The sequence below is a fragment of the Microchirus variegatus genome (genome assembly GCF_963457635.1).
Source record: "Microchirus variegatus genome assembly, chromosome: 8".
In the NCBI taxonomy this organism is placed as follows: Eukaryota; Metazoa; Chordata; class Actinopteri; order Pleuronectiformes; family Soleidae; genus Microchirus; species Microchirus variegatus.
The window spans coordinates 26,262,261-26,270,024 of NC_139809.1; positions in this window are offsets into that span (position 1 = coordinate 26,262,261).

Consider the following 7,764-nt stretch of genomic DNA (forward strand, 5'->3'; position numbering starts at 1 on the left):
TGTCTGGTGACTGGGTTGGCCAGTCCTGGAGCACCTTGATCTTCTTCGTCTTGAGGAATGTTGATGTAGAGATGGAAATATGCGATGGAGCAAACATCCTACTGCAAAATGTGACCCCTTTTATAGTTGGGAATGTAAGAGGTAGCTAATACTTCTTGATATTTTAGGCTATTGATATTGCCTTCCACCCTGCAAATCTCTCACACACTACCATACTGGATGTAACCCCAGACCATGATTTTTCTGCCACCAAACTTAACTGTTTTCTGGGTGAATATCTGATCTGCATGGATCAAACAGTTGGCTTGCGAGAGATTTGCAAAATGGATAAGTGACACGACTTTTGTCAGGGACTGTACATTTACTGACATCTTCACATGCCTGCCATGAAGCTGCCTTCTCCAGCTTGATGGAAATTGAGAGAAAGAAACAAAGAAAATGGTGGGAGGCACCCTGCCTCTCTCAGGCTGTAACCCAAAGCCATGGATCATTTACTGTACTCTTTCGAAATTAAATGAAAAATAGATTTTTAATAAATGTATTGTATCGCAATAGTTCATTCACTCAACTCTTTTAGTCAGGATTCTGAGAGTGTAAATTATGAATTCATAAAAAAATTGATAATAAGCTGTGAATTTGCAAATGTTATCTAAGCCCATGTTTCAATGATATGAATACCATACTGTTGTACATACGCTTGTCACATGCTTTTGGGCAGTACAGTAGCTCCCTGAGGCGCTTATGACATCTCATCCTTGTGATTAACTTGTGACCAATGTGTTTACAAAAGAGTTATATTCATTGAACATTAGGCGTTTGTTGGGATCTTGAAGTTTTCAACTGGCTCTTTAATGAGCAACAGAGGGTTACTCATTAGTGATGTTTCTTTTCTTTGTAGATATTAATAGTGACATATTTGTCTCTTCATGGTGCTGAACAGTGAACTCTTTCTCCAGACTCTGTCCGTCTCTCTCTCATTCACAGAGGCACATATTCCACCGCGCTGTGTGAATAGGCTTAGTGAATGATAGCCAGGGTTGGGGAGTGGCTTGCTCTTATCCACATTATCTCGCACTAATGTTTGTTCTACCATTGTTGATGGGATTTCCTCTTGTCTCTCCATGTTCCCCTCACTACCAGATACTTCACTATTCAGTCATCTTTTAACTGCGCTGCAGACTTTATATGCAAATCCAGCAGTTACATTATCACCTTGTACTTCCACTTCTCTCTTTAGTCCCATGGAGACAGGATACAAAACCATATTTAGACATTTATGTGATTTCTTTGAAAAGGCGCTTTGACTTGAAACCTGACATCTGTTAAGGAAATGGGGAACTTTTGGTACAGTTTTTGGGGCATTTAAAAAGTGAATATAAGTAGTAATAAGCCCTGTAGTAATGTAAGAAATTTGAAATATCAGCAAAGATTTCCACAAATCAAAACCTGTACTGTATGTATGAAAACACTGTTTAAGAAAGGGATGGTGGAAGAAGGAGTCTAGTACAAACCAATATACACCTACAGGAGCTCGACCAACCATAAAGCACCCCCTATGTGGGAAAGGCAAATGAGGCGGTGGGGTCCCAAGCTAAGAGGGGGATCCTTGATAATGATATGATAAGGTATTGTATGGTATGATAACCCACTTAAATTTTATGATCGGCAATGTAGAGAGGACCACATTGGTACTTTTTGCCTATATGGCCAACTCATCGTTTGATATTTTGTTGAGCCAACATTTTTCCAACACTCTTTAAATCCATAGAAATCTTACATAAGGTAATCTGCTGTTTTTACTTGATCACCTTTTAATGATGTCATCCTCTTTTCCCTTCTGTGCTATAACTTTCGGGGCAAACCCCAAATGGACCCCACATTCTGCCACAGAAGCTCTCCACAAAGGGACACTAAAGGCCACATTATCCGACTGCGTAACCACGGAGACACCTCGAGCCTTCATACTTCTGCGTCGTGGACTGATACGTGCTGCAATTTCCCGCCCGATCAGTAGGGGTCTCTGCGCAAGGTTGTTGTGCTTTTGGCTACAGTGAGCAATGGCGTCCGAGAGAGAAAGACTGTTGTTGTTGAAACAGTGGCCGAAAAGTGGACACTTTTCTGTATCACGGAACGCAGTTTTAAGATAATTTGAGGCGAGAAATTGGACATTTAGAGTCTTAACATTTGGTTTGACATATTTATAGTTTGGGAGCGACGTTGTCGGCGGTGATCAGCTCCGCCTCTGTGGACGCTCGTAGCACTGTGAGCCGACACAGCAGCTTCGCTCGTCCTGTTCTGAGGACCAATCGCAGCTCTTGCCTCTCCGTTGTCCCTTAACGGAGTGACGGACACTTAAAAAATATTTTGTGCAGTTGGAGACGACGCAGAGGCTCTGCAGCACTTTATGCAGGAGTATAAATTGGGCTTGAGTGAGACAAGACAACAAATCCCATGGTTTTATGCTGCTACCCGACAGCAGAAATTACATAGTGTGCTTTTAAAGGGGAAATAAGTAGTTTATAGTGCCATCTAGAGGAGAGGCTGAAATTTACAACAAAGACCTGCTGCTCTGCTCACCCCCTCCCTTCCCTGAGCGCTACGGTATCCGCAGCTGGTCAAATGTCGTCCTCGTTGTCTTTCTCCGTGTCAGCAGATGAGGTTCGTGAGGCGAGGGAGAGGGCGAGCTACCGCGGCCGTAGCAGATGAAGCGGAGAGAGAGGAGGCGGGACTTCCGCTACAAGTAACGATACGCTTTTTTTGTTTTCTCGCGTTTGTCCTTACAGGCTCCGGTAGAAACATGGCGTCTCGCTGCTTACGGTGGCTATGCAACCGCGGTCCGCGGTCATGTTATTTTACATGACTTTTTGAAAGACTATGAAAATGAAACAAAAACTATTATACAGCGACTAGACAATGCAGGAGCACATAATATGTATAAAAAAGTGGATTTTGGGTTATATAAACCCATAAATACTACATATTGTACCTTTAAGTATTATAAAAGGTAAATTACCCATAGAAAAGACACTTCACCTGTGAGATTGCTGAGGCCTATCGTGACTGAAATCACGACCCAGGTTGAGGATGACGCAGGACATTCCTGCTGTCTATACAGTAGTCTGTGACACTCAGTGTCCAAACATGCCTGCTGAGCTGTCCCAGTACCCAAACATAAGCAAGGCCTTTGCTTTGTTGTTGTTGCACAAAGCCTGGCCTTTTGAAGCAGTCCAGCATGACATGACATGACGCTGGGTTAGATCAGATCACCGCAGGGTGAGGCAGTCCTAGTCTTCCGGCCAAAAATGCACAACAAGGCGCACGCTGCTGACAACCATCCTCACCTACATGACCTCCAGCACAGGCTGTGACTTTTGGCTTGTGTCTTGATTTTCTCAATATATGGTGTCACCGGTTAATATTTTGCATAACTAGTTTGAACTTGTTCCGTAGTTAGGTCCAGTGTGTAAGAATTAGTGAATTAGTGACCAAATGAAGGACTCCTTCATTTGCATGTTTCGCTAACAAGCTCTGCTGGTTTGTGCTGCTGTAGAAACATGACAGAGATGGCGGCCTTCTTCAAGCAAGACCGTTGCCTCGACTACATATGAATAGCTTATTCCATGGCTACGAAAACCAAATGATTTTATTCGAATGTGAGAATTAGTGAACTCTAATGGTGACCCAATAAATTTAAAGTGGACATATTATACCCCGTTATTTTTACCCTATTACGAGTTAACGTAGTTCCCTGGTGTCCTAATGAACATGTCTGTGACATGCTTTGGTCAAAATACCTTTAGGATGAAGCACCACAGCAGTTCAATCACCCTGCCAAAACAGCCCTGTTCAGAACGGTCGGTCTTGAGTGCATGTCTCTTTAAATGCAAATGAGACACAGGAAACAACGTCAGCGTCACCGAGGCTCTGGCAGCTAACAGCAGGTAGCATTTGGAAAAGCGATAATTTTCCGACTCTAGTCGGCACATTGCCGTCATATATAAAAGTTATCCACTGGACATGTAAATCCTCTGAGGCTGGAAGTTTGTGTAGAACTCTGTGCTGCACTGTGGAGCCAAGAATAGAACACTTCGCGAACTTCCGATTTTTCCGGATACGATTGCCCTCACCTGCACTCTTGCGTTTTTTAGGGACAAAGCGGAGCTCCACGAGACAACAATTCCAGGAAGGTCTCATTGTGAAGTCATAATGAGCGTGGAAGTCAACATAGCGTCTTTTATCTCCTCTACTTAGACTGAGGGCGGACCACAAAAACCCAAGTGAGTCATCTTTTTTCACACTTTGCCTACTCATATGGCCTCCAGAGTCCCAAATACAAGTATTAAAATGATTAAAAAGTTGATTTAGCATAATATGTCTCTGCAAAGCTCTCCCACTTCATGCAAGGGAAATACAGTGGCCTTTATACTGTATACCAGAAACGGCGAAACACTTCTTCCTTCTCCTTTTTATGTGTCAGGTTTATGTGGATGGAGCCATTCTTCTTTGTGTAGTAGGCTTCCACTGTAAAATGCCAAGCTCAAATTCAGGCTGGTTGTTCCAGTCAGGCTTCTGTACAAACCTGGTAATGCAAGATGGTCGCCTCTGTAAAGCAAGGCCCTTTCTAAAGTAAATCCAAAACGCTCATTCTACAGTCACAAAACATTTATTTAAAGGTAGTTACACTCGTGCAAGCAGAACTTTTCAAGTCTGGATGTTTTGTTTTTTTTGCTATAGTGCTCCCCTTACAGTTTTGGAGTAAATATTTTTACTACATTACTATTAACATCCATCCATCCATTATCTGCCACTTAATCCTCACTTCCCCCCTCCCTTCCCCTCTCCTGGCCATGTGCTTTTGTTTTCAATGGAGCTGGTGAATACAATCCGTGGAGCCACATCCATGCTGGTCGGAATATGTTTTATATGCATTATTTGCTGTTTTTAATTCTCGCCATTCCTCTGCCTCGCTTCCTCCTCCGACGGTTTTCTCTGCCTCTTTATCACCAGCTCTCACGTGATGAAAAGTCTATCACTTTAGGACTCCGGGATGGCGGCCCTGATTCTACAGTAGACGGAGTGGAGACAGCCCCCAATCTCCCTTCAACAAGCAATTTAACCATCACATTGATGTAAAATCATGGTAAAAAATACTGCACAGTTCCACTTTAAATTCTGCCAATAATCCTCCTAAATGTTACACACTGGACTTTGACACCACATGCAAGTGCTCCCATTCAGTTAATGTTTAGATAGTGAATACTGGATTTCATCTCGCTGCTCTGTACGTATATGGACATCTTGCATTCTCTCACATTCCAGTGAGTGTGCCGGTTGGTGGGAAGAGACATCTCGCCTAAGTGGAATGTCGTGGCGTTGCTCTTACTTGGTTATTACCACAAGTATGTTACCACAGTGGAAATTTTGTCTTCATTTCTGGATGACTAGTGGTTGACTCAGCAGCCTGATGTTTAATCTAAGGTGCAGTGATGCCTACTATACATCTGTTCACCCCCTGTGTTTTTCTTGTGTGTCATGCTGTGACGTCACACAGCGAAGATGACCAGATAATAACCCTTGAGCCTTTGACTGTTTTTGAACAACTTCCAGGGTCTGGTTTCAAACAGGCTTTATCCTTCCTTTCTCTTTTACATTGTCTTTCAAAGCCACTTTGCTATCAGGTGACAAATATGATCCATTTAGGTCACATCCGTGTTCACACAGGCTCTTGACCATTGATACTTGAGTTCAACCAAGGTGAGCAAGTTTATTTTCATGACAGTGATTGAGAGTTTTGAGCATGCTGTTGCGCCGGAGTGTTGATCATGTCAGTCGCCTTCATGGGACACTGTGAATGTCAAGCTGTTTGAAAAGAGCTCTATCAGTTGCAGCCACTGACTTCACACTCGACTCGACTATTCATTAAAAGAGTTGCTCTTCTTTGCAATTTGAACAATGTTTGTCCCAGTTTCTCTCTCCAGAGAAACAACATTGTCACAGAGTGGTAAACAAACTCAGGTTGGATCATCGTTTATCTTTCGATTGTTTCCGTCAACCTCATGTGGTTGTGTTTCTCATGTAAACTTGTCTATTTTGATGTGTTGCTGAACTATAAGCAAATGTCACTATAGCAACAGGTAAAACAGGAAGTTGCTGGTATCTCGTATGTTGGAGGTGTGAATCAGTTGGATGTTCTCACTTCTTTATAACTCTTATTTCTTGGTTAAAATCATAGGTGGGTGTCAGAGAAGAAATACATGTTATAATCTGTGTGTGTAATCACGTCCTGCAGTCGGTGTGTGATTATGAATTGCATATGTAATGTGCTGGGCAAACTCCATCTAAAATCCTGCAATTAAAGTTTTGTGTTTGTATTTACCTAGAGATCATTTGTCTCCCTTTCACTTTTTCTATCTCTTACAGAAACTACACTTCTTTCAGAGGTCAGTGAAGACGAAAGGAGGTCAACGGGGTTGTTCCAGTCATCACTCATTATGGAGTTGCTGTGTGTGTTATTCATTATTTCCATGCACAGTTAAGACTAAAAGGACTGTCCTTGTCCTAGTATACAAGCACTAGTGGTCTATCTGTCTGTCTGTCTGTCTGTCTGTCTGTCTGTCTGTCTGTCTGTCTGTCTATCTATCAGTTTGTTTGAGAGCTGTTCCCATGACGACGCAGTTACTGGTCATGCTGAGCCATTACGCATTCATTATCATTGGTTGATAAGGAAGTCACACTGTTCACAGCTGTTATTTGAGAAAATCCACATCACATGCAAACAACACAAGCTTTGTTGTTGCCAGGGAGATTCCTGGTCAATGACATGACTCAATCTGTCTGGTGAATTGAAAAGTGGAACCTGAAGTAAGAGTGATGGAAGTGGAAAATGGTCTAGATGTTGAGGGAACTACACGTGGCATAGAATATTCATGGGCTGATGGGGACAACTTCTGCAAACACATGGATGTAGAAAGTATGACTTTTGAGTCAGGATTATTATTTGGTTTGTTTGTTTTATTCACCGTTCTGTGCATCTACAAAAACCCGGAGATGAGATGTGTATGTGTGAAAAGGAAGTGACCTTTTTTTCAGCTGGAAGCAGAGGAGCACATACACAGGGATCGATCAGGAGAGAAAATCTGATGAATTGATAATTAAAAAAAAAAAAAAAAAAAAAATCCAAATAGGCTTTCAGAGACTGTTGTTATTGAAAAGACAAGTTCATTGGGAGGGATTTTATTTTAATTATTTAATTAAATTTTAATATTTTTAATTTTCTCTGACCCCCCCAAAAGCTGTTTCCATCCAAACAGGAAGAGGGAGGGTGAAGGGCAAGAGAAGAAAAGAGAGGCTACATGAGGTGGGGCGAGACAGGAGGTGGGGCAAATGTGGGAGTGGCAGAAGGGTGTGTGCGCTCACTTAGACTACTCTTCCCCTCCTGCATGTGTGTGTGTGCGTGTGCCACTTGCATCTGTGTCTCTGAGGGACAGAACAGAAAAAAGTTGAGGCAAAGTCTGAGTCAGCTGCAGCAGCCACCAGACACCCACAGCAACTCCCTCCACAGTACCAGTTTCCCTCCCTCCTTCTCCCCCCCCCTCTCTCTGTCTTTTTCCTGCTCTCACTCTTTCACACACACACACACACACGCACACACCTCAACACACACACACACCACTCCTCACTCCTGGCATAGGGGAGACAGGACCACAGAAGATCTGTTGCACACCTTTACTACCAGATAATCACCCAATCATCGCTTTTGCCAGG